This window comes from Nothobranchius furzeri, chromosome 3 (genome assembly GCF_043380555.1).
Source record: "Nothobranchius furzeri strain GRZ-AD chromosome 3, NfurGRZ-RIMD1, whole genome shotgun sequence".
In the NCBI taxonomy this organism is placed as follows: Eukaryota; Metazoa; Chordata; class Actinopteri; order Cyprinodontiformes; family Nothobranchiidae; genus Nothobranchius; species Nothobranchius furzeri.
This window is the reverse complement of record NC_091743.1, coordinates 44,350,144-44,370,737: the sequence shown is the minus strand read 5'-3', so window position 1 is coordinate 44,370,737 and position 20,594 is coordinate 44,350,144. Positions and strand designations below refer to the sequence as shown.

At 42.5% G+C, this 20,594-nt stretch overlaps 1 protein-coding gene across 25 annotated transcripts in view; it reads right to left on the bottom strand.

Annotated features, from left to right (window-relative positions):
* foxp1b (forkhead box P1b) overlaps positions 1-20,594 on the bottom strand; it is a 243,519-nt gene that overhangs the window by 75,009 nt on the left and 147,916 nt on the right. Inside the window, exon 2 of one of the 25 annotated variants that reach the window (XM_070549207.1) lies at positions 5,701-5,752. The exons of the other annotated variants lie outside the window; for them this stretch is intronic. The gene's annotated coding sequence lies outside the window, so the exon portion shown is untranslated. The remainder of the gene's footprint in view (positions 1-5,700; positions 5,753-20,594) is intronic. 25 annotated transcript variants of the gene reach the window in all.

The window sequence follows — 20,594 nt, the reverse complement described above, 5'->3', positions numbered from 1 at the left end:
AGCTAGTATTCAGCATGTTTTAGAGATTTATACTGAAATACATGGGAGTTGCTACGACGCACTGGATGCTATTTATAGCCGAAGCAGCAAGGCGGGCCTCTGGACTTAGCGACTGCACTCTGGAGTCATATATGGAGACTGTGGTAAGTATTTTGTTTTTTTCTTTAGCTCTGTAGACCATTTATTACAATGCAAAATACTGAATAGTTGAACAACTTATAAAATTGCACATGATCATTCACTTAACCCCACCTGACGACATGATGACCCAAACTGCGATTGAAACGTTCACCTGAAAATTCCAGACCCATACCGGAACACACCAGTCCAAAAATAACCAGACCCGACCATGGCAATGGAAAAGAGCTATATGTGGGTCATTCAGGAGTAAGTTTTCATTTCATATTTATTTTGAAATTAGATATTGAAAAGAATATCATAATATTTTAGACAGAAGTATCTAATCTCTGATGACTTGATAAATCGATTAGTAATTGAGAAAATAATTACTGATTAGTGAATTTATTGTGGTTATGGAGACTTTGCGTGTGTGTGTGTGTGTGTGTGTGTGTGTGTGTGTGTGTGTGTGTGTGTGTGTGTGTGTGCTGATTGAGAGCTACTCCCAAGCAGAGGATTTTCTATAAATCACAGGCTGGTCCAATTGGGTATGGATTGAGTTGCAGTGGGAAGAGACAGCTCTCTGGGAATAGCAGTGCTTCGGCTGAAGTCATTCCAAGATGGGTAATATGATCCTACGCCGCCAGAAATAAAGGAAGGGAAGAGGGAAGATGGGGGGGTGAAAATCAGATTGCTGCGGCCATAAAGAAGAGTGACTTCCAGCAGTGTCCAGACACATCACTCGTCACACTGGACTGAAATGCATTACAGTATCACAGGTAGATGATGTGTCACATGGCAGGCTTCCTTTTTTCATGGTTTTATTTTATTCCACATATGATTAACCTTCACTGAATTGGAAGGAAGTTGTGGCAGGTGAACTCAGAGGCAAGTCAGGTGATAAATGTCTAGGAACTCAAGATCCCACTGGTCTGCAGCAGCTGGTGAATTTGTGGAGACACATTGCAAGAAAATATGCACATTTTCATTTGGATGATGTTGATTTGGTAATTACACTTTTGGGACATTGTTGAGTGAAACAGGCCACATGCAATAATTTTAAACAGTTAGCACTTACTGACCTACTGAACCTAAACTGAGACAAGTTGCAGACCCATGGTTTGGTAGCTAATCTAAGACGACACTTGTTTTGCAAAGCTTTGTCAAAGGCACGCTCAGAAGTTTTGCTTGCTTTTAGCCCCCCCCCCCCCCCACACACACACACATCTTTTTAACTACTTAATCTAACAGCTGAAATGTCTCCCCAGCCTTCATTAGTGTCTACAAGAGCGGTTCATAACTAATTCAAACAAATCAGCTGTGTTCATGATCTAAAACATGCAGGTAATGTGTTGGAAGCAGACCGCTTCCGTCCACAGGCGGCCCGACACACTGAAGTTGCAAGTGAGATATTCTGGCCACAGAGGGCGGTAGGGGTCTGAGTGACATTTCATCAACCATGTAAATGGTCATTTAGCACATGCTGGCTCAAGAAAATGATTTAAAAATATGAAAATGTTGCACAATAATCATTTGTTGCACAGTAATAGTTTGTTTATAAGAGCAAAGCTCTGGAACTCACAAAAGGATATTGGCCTAGTAATATGAGTCTCCGCCTCGGCACTTGGAGATTGGGGTTCAAATCCCTGTTATGTCATACTTTAAACTTTAAAAATGGGACCCAATGCCTCCTCGTTTGACAATCAGCATTAAAGACTTGGACTGGTGGGCTAAACCACCAAATCCCGAGCGCAGCCACAGCTGCAGCTCACTGCTCCCCACCGGGATCGGTCAAATGCAGACGTAATTTTAACAGTGTGTGATGTCTAATGGGACTTCAACTTTAGACACTGAGCCCAGTAAACCAGGCCAATTAGCAAACACGACCATTTCTAGGACATAAGTAATTTACCGTTTGAAAATGGAATCAATACATTTTTGGCAAATTAACAATAATACTAACTAAAAACAGGTTTCTTATAGAATTAACACTGTGCTTACCTTTCAGATGCATCCAGCAGCAGGTGAACTGTGAAGAACTTTACCAGACATCTCTGATTTACAAACTCCATTTCTTTTAAGCCTTTTGCTCATGTATTTATGGACCAACAAGGCATTTCATTGCTTTCGGTGTAAGCACTTTTCTTTAAACCACCTCAAGCCTAATTAACATGCAGAGTGCGACGCGGTGACAGAATTGGTCACCGTCAATCTGCCTGAGCCACGTTGGGCTTTAGCCGCTGAGACCCGCAGGCTTTAATAAATGTCGAGGGGAAGATGATCACAAGTCAAATGAAGTTATGTACTAAGCTTGAAGGGCTTACATAAACATGTGATGGAAATGTTAAACTAACTCAAAAAATAGACCAGAGAGTAATTCTACGTGCTTAATTTTATTGGTGAACAAACATTTAATTCAAACACAAAATAAATCATCATTTTCTTGCATATTTTGTAACAAAAACTCAAAGACATGCCCTGAATGAGAGAAGCAGGCAAAAGTAGCCCAAACAAAAAGCACTGCAGGAACCAAGGGCATGTGGGCTATAGAGCTGCTGGGGTGGTGGGTGGGGGGATGACAGACTGCTGTTCAACTCCATTAGCTGCTATGTGAGAGGGGTGCATCTAGCAGCACACGACCTGTGAAGAATCTTAGATCTCACTCTATCTTAGAATGGGGACTGCCGCATTAATTCTAGGAAACTGTAATCTCTCAAGCAAATCAAATTACTCTCATTAAGCGCAAGAAGAAAACTGCCTCTGTAATAAGTGTGTATAAAAAGTATTTATTACCAATAATCACCTCTTTAATATGAGCGAGCTTACAATGGCTTTATTTTTGCTGATTAAGTTTAAAAACGGGGGAAACAAGGAAGGGCACAAGCTCACGGACACACACACACACACACACACACACACACACACACACACACACACACACACACACACACACACAAACACACACAAACACACACACACACACACACACACACACACACACACACACAACACACACACACACACACACACACACACACACACACACACACACACACACACACACACACACACACAGCTCATGGAGTTTATGAGAGTGGTTGATACAGTGATTAAAGGGGAGGGCAGAGGGATACAGTGCTTGAGGGCCTTGGAGAGGACATGCCTCACCTAGTCATAAAAACACACCTCTGTCTTTAAGCCAGAGCCAGAATCGCTCTCAGTGGGTTCACCTAGAGGTGAATCACTAAAGAATTTACATGCAAAGCAGCACATGTCATCACCCAGACATGGACATGTAGCTCTGCACCGTAGCTCCACATGCTTGCTGACCACACAACACAGCTGTTTGTGATACACAGCAAGTTCTTCTTCTCTTGTTTTATTTACATTTTTGACATTTTATTTAAATGCTGAACTGGAAACAACCAGCACTAATGTTTGTTAATACGTCAATATGGCTGCCACATAGCAGAATATAGGTTTAACAGACTCAGCGTTTTGGTGGTAAATGATCACCCTCAAGTCAGTGATCAGATTGTTCCATACGTTCCTAACCGAGCACTTCGCTCTCAGACTGCAGGTTTACTGGTGGTTCCCAGAATATCTAAAATTAGGATGAGAGGCAGATCTTTTAGTTATCAGGCTCTCCTCTCCTGTGGAACCAGCTCCCAGCTTTAGTCCGTGAGGCAGACACCTTGTCTACTTTTAAGAATAGGCTCAAAACATTTTTATTTGATAGGGCCTATGGTTAAAATCTGATGTTAGCCTAGATCTGGACAAGTGGGGGTGTAGAGAGAGGTGGAGTGTACAGTCGGTAAAGACGGCTCTCCCTTGCCCTGCCTCCAACATGCCTCCATCTAAAAGGCTAGGTTATCCAGAGTTATCTCTGTAGTTATGCTGCTATAGGCTTAGACTGCTGGAGGACACACTGACCACTTTCCACACTCTACTGCTTTCTTCTACAATTTGCTCTTTAACTGTATTATTTCCTGCTACTTCAGCTGTTAACTTTATTTTCTCTCTAAGTGTTTTTCTCCCCAGAAGAAGCTACAATGATGTTCTGCTGAGCTGTGGTGGCCTCATGGAGGGGGCCATCGACTAGCACACTGCTCCTAACCACTTAAACATTCTCCCTCTTCTGATAATAACTTTTTGCTTTCCTTGATGTTGGATGTGCTACTACTAGTTTACCCGTTTAACAATAGATTCACTAGGATAAATACAATAAAGTTTATCTCTCAACAAATAGAATATTTACTAAGAAATCACGGTGTAACCATGGACACAGTGCTTGGTGTGTTTTGTGTGTGTGTGGGTGTGTGTGTGTGTGTGTGTGTGTGTGTGTGTGTGTGTGTGTGTGTGTCTGGTCTGTCTTCTCGAGCTCCAGTGAGTCGTGGTGGATGGCTGCTTATACTGAGCCAGGATCCTCTGGAGGTTTCTTCCTGTTAAAAGGGAGTTTTCCTCTCCACTGTTGCTATATGCTTGCTTAGTATGAGGATTGCTGTAAAGTCACTGACACTCGTCAGTGACTTGATGCAATTTGCTGGGTTTCTTATATAGGAAACATTTTTTCTGATTGGCTTAATGAACTGACCTGAATTGGAATGTTTATTATGTGAAGTGCCTTGAGATGACTCTTGTCGTGATTTGGCGCCATATAAATAAAATTTTATTGAATTGAACAAACACTAAACATTAAATGTTTACTTAACTGTGGCATCCAGTTCATACCTAGAGCAAATTATTACAATTATTTCAAATATATGGTCATATTTATAATTGTTACATGGCTGCTTGTGAGAGCCGACACGTCACGGCTTGGACACCAGTGACCTGCCACTATTGTAAATTATTATAATGTAAAAATACAATTTCAAATTTTTACATTTCCATTTAACTTAAAAATCATAATACGGGAACCTCCACATGGAAGCCATCTTTAATGTCCCATTAATGTCCCATTTACAGATTAAACAAAATAGTCAGTTTGAGAAGTCACAAAGCTAAGAAAACCAATAGATTTTTTTTATTGGAGTTAGCAACAAACACAGCTAACTAATATGTTTAACCATCAACAGTAGGTCCATAAAAAACAGAAGTTTTGCAGCTAATTCACTTCCAGAATGGAGCCAATTAAAGATGGCCGCCAAAGTTAACAAAAAAGAGGCTAGGGCTCCCGAGTTCTGCAGACACTGAGCTAAAATGTTGCTAGAGCTGAGAGTCGTTCATAACCCACTCGGGGTTTTCAACTTACCGTTGAAGATATGCTGCACCAAAAATCCTTACCAACATGTACACCGTGAGAAATAACTGGTATGGTGACACTTTTGCTCTTCTGGAAGGATATGACATCATTCCACAAAGAGAAATGCCCCGACGGTAAATAGAACAGCCCTCCTCCCTCCCTGTTTCTACGTTTGAGTCTTTATTCACATAACCAATTAATTACAGCTAAAAAAAGCAACCAGACATTTAACAAAACACATAAAAATGAGCGATTAAAAAAAAAGTTGATTTCTTTCAACAAAATCAATTAGGATTGAGGGTCAGTGGGTCATTCATTTACTGGTTCAGCATAATTACCTGTTTTTCTTCCCCTCATTTACTTCTTTATTCATCTGGGACACTGATGTCCCTGCAAACCAAAAGAACACGCTTTTTGTGATTATTCAAATTAAACATCGACTCCTGAGAGAAAACGTCTGTCAAACTACAATGCAGCAAAGCTAATATGTTCTGAAAACAAACTTCCCTGGAGCAAAATGTGGGAATTCTATTAGACGTCAGCCTACATTCCGTAATTTTCAATTTGACAGGCTCAGTTTGGTAATAAACAAATAAGAGGGAGAAACAGAAACATGATGGGGACTTTAAAGGAACAAGGAGACAAGTGGCTCCCTCAGATCAGTGCTTGGCAGGAGGACAGGTTCCAGCAGCTACAAAACTCTGGTGGCGGGGAGGCTGCGTGGCTTCAGGAGGATTCAGAGCGAACAGGAGGAGCCTGGCCTGACTTTCTGTGAAGCTGCTATATAAAGGAAAGGTGTTGGTCTGCTAACAGACAGGAGCATTTATCATGTCGAGCACATAAAAGCCGAGTCAGTTAGTCCGCCTGCTGAATATCACATTAACACTTTGTAAACATCCACCCATAAAGATAATTATTTTGATTGCAGCAGTCTTTTGAGGCTTTTCTTCCCCCTCCTCAACATCTGGTTAAAATATGGGGCAAGTGCTGCTTTCTGGCTCCCGTTCAGGCGGTTAAAAAGGACTGCACAATTTTAAATAGAGTGGTGGGTAGCGTTCTCTTTTTCTCTTTTCCTCCCCTCAGCTACGTTTTTTTAAACGAGTGGCAAGTCAGCAAAAAAAAAAAGCAGAAGCCGTGGCTCCCCACATCGCACCTGCCTGGAAGTGAACTTTTTCTCTCCAGACGAGGAGGTAGCTGGGACTCGTCTGGACACGCTGCGGCGGCGTGGGCACTCAGCCTGATGCTCTCACAGGGGGGAGGCACACGCAGCACTTTTTCCATCCGTTGGAATCACCTGCAGCCACGTTCCAACGCAAACGTCTCTGGGCGATGATTTGAGGAGAGGAATAAATAATCAAACCACGTCAAACGCGTTTGCTGATAATAAAGATTAGCTTCTGTGGGGGCGTGAGTGAAGCCATATGGACCAAAGCAGGCCTCGGGAGTGGAAGGGAGCACAGAAGATTGTGATAATTGACCAAGATGCTGCTACCGCCGAGTCCCCGGTCCCCTCACCTCCAAATCCCAGAGGCCCCGTTTTCAATTTAACACGGGATCGGGGCAGATTTCACTCACTACACGGCTAAGGCCCATCTTTGACACTTTTACATTAGATGTCCAGCTTTCTGCTGATTAAAAAAAACAGTCCCTCTGCCTCGCTCCTTCTCCTGCTGTATGGGGGGGGGGGGGGGGTTGTAATGTGAGAGGGGTGTCTATTTCTTGTCCCTTCTTTCTCTCCACAACAGCCACAAATAACTCCCAGCCTCCTGTGCCTATCTTGATTTCATTCCAGCAGATAAGGACACCATTTATTGTTTTCATTGAGCTGGAGTGCTAAGACAGAGAGCACCAAATTACTCTCAGATTGAGATAAATGTACTGCAAATCGCTAATTCAATCCATCTTCGATGCCGCTGTTGTTTTGAAGAGAGGAAAATATCAAAAAGATCACAGTGTGAGACCGGAACCTGGTGGTGTGATAGCCGCTGGAGACCTCATCAGATTGAGAAAAAAAAAATAGAGTAACCTGTGTTAGATTCCCCCTGGAGAAGAAGATGGCTGCTACAGTAAGCTTTTGTATTATTTTTGTGCATTTTTCAGATTGTAATAAATAAAAGCATCCTATTTGGAAATGTAAATGACGTGATGCAGAGTTGCAAATGACCGCATCAGCACCAGCATCTCCGCTGCTCCGGGTGTTTGTGGGGTGGCGGCGAGGCGCCGAGGAGCAGAGAGTATTTACTAATGTGGTTATCTTGTCCTGTGACAGGCAGGATCGCTCAATCACCCGGCGACGGCTGGACTCGGGCAAGAATTACACAAGGATCCTCGTACTTCTGGGGAGGAGGTGTCAAGCGAGCCAAATCCGATCAACAAATGCGGCTCTACTGTACCACGGCTGTCTGAGATGATGATGATATTATGTGGAAGAGAGTAAAGTGATGCTGCAGAGGGGGGACTGAGAGAGGTGGGCAGAGAGGACAGAAGACCTAAACAAACCTCAGACATAACAACATACTAATTTATTCCCATTAGAATGTTGGGTAGGGATGCACCGATCAGGTTTTTTGCTGCTGATCACCGATAACGAGCACGTGGATTGGCCAGAAATTTTCTACAACATTATAATGAGTGCTACAAACTACATAATCTGGGAATAAAGGAAATGTAACCTAATCTAAAATGGTCTGTATTAGGGTTGTCACGGTGTGAAAATTTAACCTCACGGTTATTGTGACCAAAATTACCACGGTTACCAGTATTATCGCAGTATTTTTTTTAAACGTGCTACATTTTCACACAATTAAATAAACCCTGTATGTCAGGAAATATTGTCATCAGTTTGTGTCTAAATTTTGCCTAAAATGTGTTATTTTGTAATTATTTTGTTTATTTGTTTACATTTTTTCCCTTTAGTCTTTAAAATACCAATATTTGCCCATAACTTCTTATTTTATGTCTGTTTGATGTCATCATTTTAAAAATATTAGATCAGATGATACTCAGTACTCAAGTAGCCTTCTAATCAGATACTTTTTTACACTTACTTGAGTAATAAACCGTATATCAGGAAAATATCGTCCTCGGTTTGTGTCCTTCCAGTGAGCTTTGCAGATGTGGGAAAATGTCATCAGGCAGTAATCATTGTTAAATTCATAATTATTCTCGGAGAGAGACCAACTCTTATCTGCCCCTGGGAGCCCCGTAATGCATAGCGTCATTTCAACGTGGCGGTGTCCGCGACACGGTTTATATGCAGGTAGCGGCGCTGCAGCTGCTTTATATAGCGACTCGTTGCATTCTCCCTCAACCCAAATCCTCGGATCACGCATTTTAGCTAAAACGCTAACGTTAGCTTGCCTTGCGTTGACTGTAGAGTTGTGGGTGATGGTCACGCAGATGTGTCATGAGATTTGAAGCGTCTCCGTCTCTTCCTTTGGCCATTATTTCAGCTTTAGCTTCAAGAAAGTTTTGGTTGTAAACATGGATGTAATTTGTGGGGGGGACAGGGGGGACATGTCCCCCCCACTTTTTCCAAAGTCAAGTTTTGACTCCTGCACATTTTACCATCCAAAAACAATATTACACTATATTAAATTGACACTGGTTGAGCTCAAGGACCAAGCGGAAAAGCCTGTTTCCCATTAGAGCATACTGTGAAGATCCCCCCCCCACACACACACACCCGTGCACCCCCCCCCCCCCCCCCTTAAGTGAAAATTACGTCCATGGTTGTAAACATCAAAGCGCGCATGTGCCGCCGGCAACTTCAGCAGATGATACGGTGGCTGGTAAGGGTCACCGCGCCTACACCGCAGCCACGGTAAACCCACCAAGATAATATAGTTTTTTTTAAAACAAGACGGTTATTATTATTGTCAACTTTTTTTACCGGGGTTTACCGCTACACCGGTCACCGTGACAACCCTACCTGATCGGTCTGCTTTGATCTATTTTGAAAACTCCGATCAAAACCGATAGGGGCGCTATCGTCCGATTGGGATCAAATGCCAATACATCGGTGCATCCCTAATGTTGAGCTTAGTAAAAACTATCCTTACAAGATCAAAGTGCCACAATTGTATACATCAGATATAGTTCTGAATTAATTATTAAAAACTTAATTAAAAAAATAAAACATGTCATTCCAGGTGGTTACAGACACATTAAAAACACCATCTTTATGGTTCCTTTCCAGTAATAATTAAAACAACTGCTGATGTATAAATGTTATTTAAAGGTCAGAGAAATGACATGAAGCAATGATAAAATATAAACACAGTGTGCAGATAAGAGCTCAGTAATTAGGAGCAGGAGCCACTGCAGTGGTGGAAAACATTTGAAGAATAAACCTGGAATAGTTTGCTTCTCTCGCCGTTGCCCTACAGATATTTTACATTATTCAACCCAAAATACCATCTTTCTGATGCTAACTTTTCTTTTGCATGTTAATGTTTAATAAGAGCCCTTGGCTATCCACGGGCACAATTATTAGATATCCGCAGAGAGAAATTGAAAAATTAATCATCCTCTCAATTTTGTACTTCTCTGATTCATTGGAAAATGTTTTAGGAGCTGAAGCTTCTCTGCTGTCAAAGCCTCTAAACACCATCAGGTTGCTGCCACAAACGTGTTGCTTGTGCAGCGAAGAAAATTGCATCAATACGCTAATTAGCAGATTTTTTTATATGCTGCCACTTGGGATGCACAGTAAACAGAAAAACAGGGATTGGCCCGTGCAGATTACACAAACATTTCACCCTACTGAGATCCTAAATGAGTGTTAAACGCACACACACACACACACACACGCACGCACGCACGCACGCACGCACGCACGCACGCACGCACGCACACACACACACACACACACACACACACACACACACACACACACACACACACACACACACACATTACCTAACGTAGCACTGTGACATGACATTGTGTTATACAGCTTACAAACACAACATGCCCCTGATCTCCTGGTTTTGACGCGTTTCATTGCTAGGGTTAGGGTTAGGCTACTTATGCATACGTCCAGTTAGTAATAGTGTATCAGGAATAAGTAAAACATCTTTGAGGGTTCCATCCACAGCCCCTTTATCATAATCTAAGCTAAATTGTTGCCGTTGTTATATATAAACCTTGTAAGGCGTGTAAAGAGAACCAGGAGAAAACTGTTAAAGCTGCCACCAGTCTCTCATTAGGGTCACTGTGGTAACCACCAGTGGCTCTTTAATGTCACTATGAAAACAGCGCATTTGTGTCTTTTACTCAGCGAAACAAACGTCCTGAGAAAGGGCTGTTGTGTTGAAACTAGAGGTCATTTCAAGAGCTGTGAGTTTGGTGGTTGTGAATAAACGTATTTAGTTTTTTGTTTCTACAGTGTTCTACGAAGGAGTTAATAACCGTTCACTTGCGTTATGCTGAGAAAGAAGGCTAATCAGAATTCTGATTTATTAAAACCTTGACTGTAAACTAAACAATTGACAATTAACTAATTGTATTTATTATTTATTGTGTTCTGATGAGAATAAAAAAGAGAGATCATGTCTCTCCTGTCTTCGCTTCCCTACATTGGCTGCCTGTTAAATTCGGAATAGATTTTAAGATCCTCCTTCTCACATAGAAAGTGACATATACAGTGGGGCAAAAAAGTATTTAGTCAGCCACCGATTGTGCAAGTTCTCCCACTTAAAATGATGACAGAGGTCAGTAATTTTCATCATAGGTACACTTCAACTGTGAGAGACAATGTGAAATAAAATCCATGAACTCACATGGCAGCATTTTTAAAGAATTTATTTGTAAATCAGGGTGGAAAATAAGTATTTGGTCAATAACAAAAATTCAACTCAATACTTTGTAACAAAACCTTTGATTGGCAATAACAGAGGTCAAACGATTACTATAGGTCTTTACCAGGTTTGCACACACAGTAGCTGGTATTTTGGCCCATTCCTCCATGCAGATCTTCTCGAGAGCAGTGATGTTTTGGGGCTGTCGCCGAGCAACACGGACTTTCAACTCCCTCCACTGATTTTCTATGGGGTTGAGGTCTGGAGACTGGCTAGGCCCCTCCAGGACTTTCAAATGGTTCTTACGGAGCCACTCCGTTGTTGCCCGGGCGGCGTGTTTGGGATCATTGTCGTGTTGGAAGACCCAGCCACGTTTCATCTTCAAAGTTCTCACTGATGGAAGGAGGTTTTGGCTCAGAATCTCACGATACATGGCCCCATTCATTCTATCCTTAACACGGATCAGTCGTCCTGTCCCCTTAGCAGAAAAACAACCCCAAAGCATGATGTTCCCACCCCCATGCTTCACAGTAGGTATGGTGTTCTTGGGATGCAACTCAGTATTCTTCTTCCTCCAAACACGACGAGTTGAGTTTATACCAAAAAGTTCTACTTTAGTTTCATCTGACCACATGACATTCTTCCAATCCTCTGCTGTATCATCCATGTGCTCTCTGGCAAACTTCAGACGGGCCTGGACATGCACTGGCTTCAGCAGCGGAACACGTCTGGCACTGCAGGATTTGATTCCCTGCCGTTGTAGTGTGTTACTGATGGTGACCTTCGTTACTGTGGTCCCAGCTCTCTGCAGGTCATTCACCAGGTCCCCCCGTGTGGTTCTGGGATTCTTGCTCACCGTTCTCATGATCATTTTGACCCCACGGGATGAGCTCTTGCGTGGAGCCCCAGATCGAGGGAGATTATCAGTGGTCTTGTATGTCTTCCATTTTCTGATAATTGCTCCCACAGTTGATTTTTTCACACCAAGCTGCTTACCTATTGTAGATTCACTCTTCCCAGTCTGGTGCAGGTCTACAATTCTTTTCCTGGTGTCCTTCGAAAGCTCTTTGGTCTTGGCCATAGTGGAGTTTGGAGTCTGACTGTTTGAGGCTGTGGACAGGTGTCTTTTATACAGATAATGAGTTCAAACAGGTGCCATTAATACAGGTAACGAGTGGAGGACAGAAAAGCTTCTTAAAGAAGACGTTACAGGTCTGTGAGAGCCAGAGATTTTCCTTGTTTGAAGTGACCAAATACTTATTTTCCACCCTGATTTACAAATAATTTTTTTTAAATCCTGCCATGTGAATTCATGGATTTTTTTTTTCACATTTTGTCTCTCACAGTTGAAGTGTACCTATGATGTAAATTACTGACCTCTGTCATCATTTTAAGTAGGAGAACTTGCACAATCGGTGGCTGACTAAATACTTTTTTGCCCCACTGTATCAATGACCAGGGGTCTCATTTATCAAACACTGCGTAGAATCCTTACTAAAACCATACTTAAGCTCAGCAACAAAAATTTACTTACGCCAAGTAGGTTTGTGATCTATCAAACATGGAGTACGCACAGCTGCACACAATCTCCGCTTCATAAATCAGACACGAACTAAAGGTTCTCAGCTGTTTCTGAGTCACATCCCGCCCTCACCAGGCCCACTTACTGCCATAAATAGTCAATGCAAAGTGCCTTATGGATCTCATGCATATACATAAGCCTGCTCGTTGCAGCGCTCCACCATTAACGATGGCGACCGCAGATCAGGGAAGCACAATTTCACCAAAGCAGAAACTGAGGTACCTGTGGGTGAGGTGGAGAAATGAAAGGAAGTGCTTTTGCAAAACAAATAAGAGAAAATCCGCGGAGGGGCACAGAGTTGCTGAAGCCGTCAATGCTGAGTTCTTCAGAGGGATCTGTGGTGGATATAAAAAATTGGTCTGATCAGGATTTGATCCTCAGACTCCCGGGTGAGAGTCACGTGCGCTAACCAGTCAGCCAAAGGGACTCCTCCCCTGGCCAAGTAGCCAGGGCGCATGATCAATAGGGTCACAGTGACGGGACACTCACACTGTCACAGATGCAAGACATTCTGTCTCAATCTGCTGATATTCAGCATTCCGATTTCTGCGCTTCAGGCTATGTGTGTGCATGCGTGTGTGTGTGTGTGTGTGTGTGTGTGTGTGTGTGCGTGCGTGCGTGTGTGTGTCTGCTCTGTCTTCTCGAGCCCCAGTGCGTCGTGGTGGATGGCTGCTTATACTGAGCCAGGATCCTCTGGAGGTTTCTTCCTGTTAAAAGGGAGTTTTCCTCTCCACTGTTGCTAAATGCTTGCTTAGTATGAGGATTGCTGTAAAGACTCTGACACTAGTCAGTGACTCGATGCAACCTGCTGGGTTCCTTATATAGGAAACGTTTTGCTCATTGGCTTAATGAACTGAACAGTATTGTGTCGTGATTTGGCGCTATATAAATAAACTGAATTGTATTGTTTGTTTGTGAAACTCCTGGGCAGAAACCTGTTCATTATAAGAAACAAAATAATAAAAATGATATCAGCTACCTTAAACTACAATTTCCCTTAAAGTTTTTTTTAGAATAATTTGTAAATGGCCTGTATTCGTTTAGCACCTTCTTAGGGTTCTACAGCACCCCAAGGTGCTTCACAACTAGGGCTGGGGGTAAACGATTATTTTTAAAACGATTATTCTGACGATTATTTTATCGAATAGTCGACTATTCTAATGACTATTTAGAAAATTAATCTAATGATTATTTTTCTATTGCACAATTAACAAAAACCAGAAAATCTCAAATAAATTCCTCAAAAAAATTGATAAATGCTTACTGTAAGAGAATAAACACTACAGGCCTTCCATTTTGTATAACACTGCGTTTATTGTGTTGGTTGGTTATGTTCTGGTGACGTGTAGAACTTGGGAGTGCAGGCTGCTGCCTGAGAGGTTGTAGAAGATGGAGTGTCTCCATGCTGCTTTGTTTTGGTCACTTATGTGCGTGAGGCGAGTGGTCTTATGGGTTAAACCAAACTCAGGTGATATTTTACACTAAACCGAAAACCCACAACACTCTAAATGTAATAAAAGGGAGATCTACACCACAAAAACGATGAACTCTAAACCAAAACGTAACAGCTTATCCCAACGCAAGAAGCTGTTAGCGAAGATGCTAACAGTAGCTTTACCAACATTAAGTTCAAGTTACCAAGTTTAAATAAACCAAAAACACCCAGCAGCAAACAGACCAGCACGGAGGAGAGACTGCTACCACCGAAACAGCTCTCCTCGTGTCTGAAAGAAGCTCCTTAATGAAGGGAGAAGCGCTCCCGGTGATTTTCTACATCTGCTATAGACACGAAGCAGCGCATCTGACCCCGGAAGTTGTTGTCCGTTGCCGGGAGACGAAGGCGGGCAAAACAGGAAAATAATCTAGTAGTGGACGGACGTTGTTCCGGGTCTTCGGTATTTGGCGGAGATGTTAGTGAAGGCGGAGAAGAGGGCGAACTAGAGGAAAAACAGGCAGATTCCTCCTCTATTTACAAACTCCTGGGGATGCAACAAGTGGGCGCGGTGCGTCGACTTCCGGATCTGACGTCGACAAATTTTTAGAATCGAGCCGTCGACTTCGTCGAGGCTTCGCTACAGCCCTATTCACAACACAATCATTCACCCATTCACATGTCGCTGATGATGAGCTACAGTGTACCCACAGCTGCCCTGAGGCGCACCGACAAAGGCAAGGCTGCCGAGCACTGGTGCAACCAGTCCTCAGGACCACCACTAGCAGGCTAGGCAGGTTAAGTGTTTTGCCCAAGAACACAACAGCAGCATTCTCTGGCGATAGACTGGAATGAACCTACAACCTTCCAAGTACTGGACCACACATTCATACCTCCTGCATTATTGTTGCCCAGTAACAAGGAAAAATAAAACCCCAAAAGACCTTTTTAGGGGTCAACAGTAAATGGTAGGTATGTTTCTCCGCATACCACGGTGCTTTTTCAGAGCCTTAACAAACACAATTAGCTTCAGAGACAAGACTTTTATGTGTTGCTCCTCCCAGTTTCCTATCAGACTTCATCTCCCTAACAACAAACATTAACCCCTACACCCCACCTACACCAGCCCCCCCCCCCCCACACACACACACACACACACAATGTCTGCATAAAGAATGCACTTCTTTTTAAACAAGTCTTTCTTTAACATCAGCACAGAAGCAGCACCACTGCCTTTTGTCCACTCACTGTCTCCTAAGGCATGTCATCCGGCTCTAATCAAGCAGAAAATGGTCATAAATATTTCTTTCTGCTAGATTTCACATTCACATTTCACGCAGGGACATGATATTTTCCCTTCTACCTCCAGGGAGTACCTAATGCAAAAGCAGTTACTTATATTCAAGCCTCATGTTCCCTCAGTCAAACGTACAACATATTCCCCGTTTGCTAGTGAAAAAAGACAGGAAAGAAGGAGGGGAGCGGGAAAGTAAAGTGAAGAGGAGGGGGGAGAACACACTGCCTGATTTTCTGTGCCATTTGCTGGCTAGTACTTTCACCACCATCCCATTACATCATGTCAAAGATTGTAAACAAGCAAATAACAACAGTGTGTGTGAGGCCACTCAGAGAGGAGGACAAAATGTTCTGTTGGGCTCGTCATCAGCAGAGGGAGAAACATCACTGTTCGTTTAAACAATACTGTGTGTGCATACACACACATACATACATACATATTATATATATATATATGTATGTGTGTGTGTGTGGGTGTAGGCATACACACACACACACACACACACACACACATACACACATATATATATATATATATATACACACACATACACTGTATACTGTTATGTTTCTGAAACTTGACTTGAGCCATTGTCCCTGGACTGGCCAAGTATTACGGCGCGTGTCATTCACAGGAAGTCGAGCTGCCATCGCTGTTATTTATCACCAGACGTCCCATCATGGTCTATCATTCTCTAAATGGTGTACTGCAATTCACCAGTGAATCCTGACCTGGGCCATTTTTCTCTCAAATAGAGGCCATGTCACTGCTGAACACTCTGTGGGGTTGTTATTAATCACTCATATTCACCCTGATGGGTAAAAACATGTCAAACAATCAAATGCACTCTAACAGACCTGCACTTGGTGTGGCTGTCCGTGCATATTTACTTCAGTGAAGGCTCATTTGATCATCAGCGTTGGTAGTTCATCATATTGCATCCCATGTGCCAAAAACGAAGCTGTCACTTTTTATACGTACATGACTGAAACAAGGAGCAGTGCGCCGGTACACTACCCTAACTCAGCTGAATACATAAGGAACCTCTGCTTTCTGAAGTCAAAACAACTCAGTTTACACCAGTGCATAGATGAAATGCTTTTACCTTTACATGCTAGAACAACAGATTGTTGCATCAAACACCAAGTTGCTTGAGTGAACATGACATACACGGACCAACTTATAACTTATACTGCAAAGAAGCACGAGGGAAAAACTAGATGTTTTAACATATTTAGAAATGTTGTGATATTTAACATACAGTAGAGATATGGCTGGGTGATTAAACAATAGCAACATACATTTCAAAATAACTCTTCCTCTGTAGACAAATAAGAACGGGTCAATATTACCTTCAACACACCAGATTTCAATCAGCAGGTGATTAACAGGCTTCTGCAGAGCCTGATGAGCTGTTACACAGGTGACTCAACCACTGAATCTAGTGTGTTGTATTCTTATTCCTGAACAAACTATATTTTAAACATCAGAGATTTTACATTTTTAAATTTAAAAATTGCAACTGTGAGTCAGAACTAGAGGAGCATTTTATCTTTCTCATTTTGACCTGTCAGGTGACTCTGACAACAAAGCTCAAAACATAAATGCCCATACCTTTCACCCTTTGGTCTTCTGGATAATTAGACATATCTCTCTGTGTGTTATTGCGACCAGTTACGCTAAAGGCTCCTCTGCAGTGGGTTGAGCACCATAACCTTCATGGAAAGTATCATCACTTGTGTTTATTTATGTTAGGTAGCTGTAGTTTGGAATTTTTTCAAATGAAAGTTAAAATAAAACTAAAAAGGTAGAAACCAATGATTATAGTATGCTGTTTTTGAGTGAGTGCTAAAAAAAAAGCAGCATGGTGGTTAGAAAACTACTTGGCACATTCCTGCCACCTAGTGGCGGTGTCAGTGGGGTGTTAATCACAAGTGTTAGTAAAAAAAAAAAAAAAAAAAAAAAACACAAACATTTATCAAAATGGGAGCTGCTACAATTATTCAACTAATTAAACTTGAATGATTAATTAATTCATGGCACAGATGCAGTTTATTATGTTCTGTTGTTAAGTCATCAAGCTTAATATTTTGGTATTTTTAAAAACTGAATCTGATCCAAAACCTTTGAAAGGTTTTTCCATACAGAAATGATGTGGGGTGTTTTTGGTAATACAGTTTTTTCTTTTTGTTGAGATTTAGAATGTTTGTACTTTGATGTTTTTATTGGTCGACTTAAACCCGTATACACTGATGAGAACATGGCAGCATTGCCCCAACCAAACTGATGAGTTCCTTTTGATGAGTAAATGTGTAGAAAGAAAACATCCAATGAGAAGCGCTGAAGAAGTAAAACGCAGCCAGTCAGCTGTGTGGGAGGGGCTAACAGAGACACCAAGCTGCTGTCTAATGGATCCACTGGTCTCTGTTGTCTCTAGGAAGATTCCTTCATGAAGCCACTTCTACTAATTCAGACTGACTCAGAGAGTTCAGCAGCGCTCAGGAAACTGAGACTTGATGAGTAAAACCAGAAGACCGTTGTGGTGCGTCTGTCCCACCTCAGCTTTGGTTTCAAAGATGCACCAAGAATCTCCTCCACACACTGAAACAGTTAGACACTTCAATATTGAGCCCTGCTTAGTGCCGTGTGCAGTTTTGCTGTTTGTGTAGGAACTCCAGACCTTTCGCCTGTCCCAAACAGAGCTGGCAGATTGCCGCCGAGGAGGAGCTCTGCGCTCTGTTGCCAACGCTGGGCCACAAGATTATAAATAAGATATAGAAGCCAGCCTCACTACAGGGTTTTCACATTAGCCTGCCTCTGTAGGTAATGTCCTGTATGCACACACGCCTGTGAGCCACTGCACAAGCATGCATGTGTCATGTACTTATGTGCACTGACGCTTCAATACACATGCATGGAGAATCTTTCCTTTTAAACGTGGTACTGGTTAGCTGCAAAGCAGCTCTACCTTAGTAGCTATTCACACCCAAATATGCATTAATCTGCAACAAGGATTGAGCTTACTGAAACAAATATGTGTTTGAAAAGGAGACGGTCTCGGTTTCAATTTCAATAGCTCATTTAACCCTTATCTGTCCAAATCCTTGGGGTCTATTCTATGTTAATTGGATCTACATTGCACTAGCATTGGGGGTGTTAACAAGCACAGTCTATGAATATTAATTACCCTGAAGTTTTCTGCACAGGAAAGACTTCACTGATACATATTAATTCTATGAAGTTTTTTTAAAGTAGTGTTCTCATTAAAAATGAATAGGCACTGCTCTTGAATGTTTTCCCAAGAGGAATTGTGCATCCTTAAGTCTCTCCTTAATAAATTGGGTCAGATTGGCAATGCTTAAAGAAAAGCTTCTCCTTAAAATGGCATTATTATTCAACTAAACGTAAACATCCCAGTCTGCTGAAGAAAGCCTCTGGTTTAAACTGTGTTTTGACAATGGCCATTAAAGCAAGTCATGTCTAAGTGTGTTCTTTCCCAACCCGCAGCCTCCCGAGGCCCTGTTAAAACGGTTACTTATTTACAACACTAAACACACAAGTTGCTTGGCTAAACAGCGCCAAATTACTCTGTGCGAGTGTGTGTGTGGAGGCGGCTGTTGGCACTATTTTAAATAAAACATTGAAGATGCATTAGTCCTCTGGCTAGCTGAGGCCTCCCTCTAAGCCATTTAATGCGGAGCCGATGCAGACGTGTCTCCCAGCCTGCCTCCAGCCAGCTGCCTCAGACACCTGCTCAAAGTTTAGAGTTGCCCACTTCAGCACAAACATGCACACCGTGGTCATCAAAGACCATCCGGGCACCACACAATGAGAGCCACTTCACTCCTCCTAATGATACCAGCATACGCAGGAAGCCGACACACGGGAGGTATTTGAACTTGTCTTTCTTCGTTCACATTTTTCACACTAAACCACTTTTTTATATTTGGAGCTCCTCTGATTTTCTTACACACAGAAAGGCTATGGGCCTAACATTGTGACGTTTTGCTTAGTAGAAAAAAACATTTGAATAATTTTGTGTCTGAGTTGTTTACTCGTGTCTCAACTTTTTAAAATTCCTAATTTGATTTGGAGATTTTTATAACCCTGGAGTTTTCTGATTCTGTTTTCTTCTCTACTCAGTCACAGCTCAAGTGTCATAATACACTTTTTTTTTTTTTCCGGAACTGCGCTGCTCTGGGTGGCTGCATGTTGGAGTAGCTCTGTTGACTATATGTAAGTTTTGCCTTTTCTTGGGCATTTTTTCTTCTAGTTTCTCAAGAAAAACTGTATTGTTTTGGACACTTTACTTTTCTGTTTCTGGTGCTGTGAAGCTTGGAGGATTTTTACTATTTTTTTAAGCTGTTTTCACTTTTTGAGCATTTGTTATGATGCGTAACCATGGCAACAACCTAGTTTACAATCGGGAGCAGCTGATTAACATTGGAAAGGCTGAAATAATACCTCAACTGAAGCCACAAATCCCAAATGAGCTAAAACGCAAGAAGCGTGGATGCAGAGCGGGAGCACAACGGAGACAGAGAAAGAGGAAATTCAAACCATCTCTTCCATCGATCATAATGGGCAATGTGAGATCACTGGCCAACAAGATGGAGGAACTCCAAGCTTTTTCAAGGACTCAGCCAGAGTTTCGGCAGTTTCAGAACCGCCGGAGGAGATGATACAAAGAAGGATTCTCCAGAGAATCAAGAAAATGATGGACAACCCTGAGCATTCTCTTCACAAGACTGTCCGACAACGGAAGAGTGTCTTCAGTCAGAGGCTTCTTCAGTTTTGCTGCAACACTGACCGCTACTGGAGATCCTTCCTGCCAACAGCCATTGTAATATACAATAACTCTTTGATGACTTCGTCGTCGTCTTCCTCCGCTTATCCGGGTCCGGGTCGCGGGGGCAGCATCCCAACTAGGGAGCTCCAGGCCGTCCTCTCCCCGGCCTTGTCCACCAGCTCCTCCGGCAGGACCCCAAGGCGTTCCCGGACCAGATTGGAGATGTAACCTCTCCAACGTGTCCTGGGTCGACCCGGGGGCCTTCTGCCGGCAGGACATGCCCGAAACACCTCCCCGGGGAGGCGTCCAGGAGGCATCCTGACCAGATGTC